The sequence below is a fragment of the Mus caroli genome, unplaced genomic scaffold, assembly GCF_978045245.1.
Source record: "Mus caroli unplaced genomic scaffold, Mus_caroli_1 scaffold_2, whole genome shotgun sequence".
NCBI lineage: Eukaryota > Metazoa > Chordata > Mammalia > Rodentia > Muridae > Mus > Mus caroli.
The window spans coordinates 5012772-5013134 of NW_028227257.1; the positions used below are offsets into that span (position 1 = coordinate 5012772).

General features: G+C 47.4%; 1 pseudogene; it reads left to right on the plus strand.

Annotated features, from left to right (window-relative positions):
• On the plus strand, positions 1-363 carry LOC110290481 (large ribosomal subunit protein eL30 pseudogene; annotated as a pseudogene).

Genomic DNA, 363 nt, shown 5'->3' on the forward strand with positions numbered 1-363 from the left:
ATGGTGGCTGCAAAGAAGATGAAAAGGTCTCTGGAGTCGGTCAACTCTAGGCTCCAGCTTGTTATGAAAAGTGGGAAGTGCGTGCTGGGATACAAACAGACTCTGGAGACGATCAGTCAAGGCAACGCAAAGCTGGCTGTCCTCGCTAACAGCTGCCCAGCTTTGAGGAAATCTGAACTAGAATACGATGTCTAAAACTGCTAGAATGTTGGCTAAAACTGGTGTGTCCATCAGCACAGTGGCACTAATATTGAACTGGGTACAGCGTGTGGAAAACACTACAGCGTACGCATGCTGGCTATCATTGACCCAGGTGATTCTGATAGTATTAGAAGCACGCCAGAACAGACTGGTGAGAAGTAA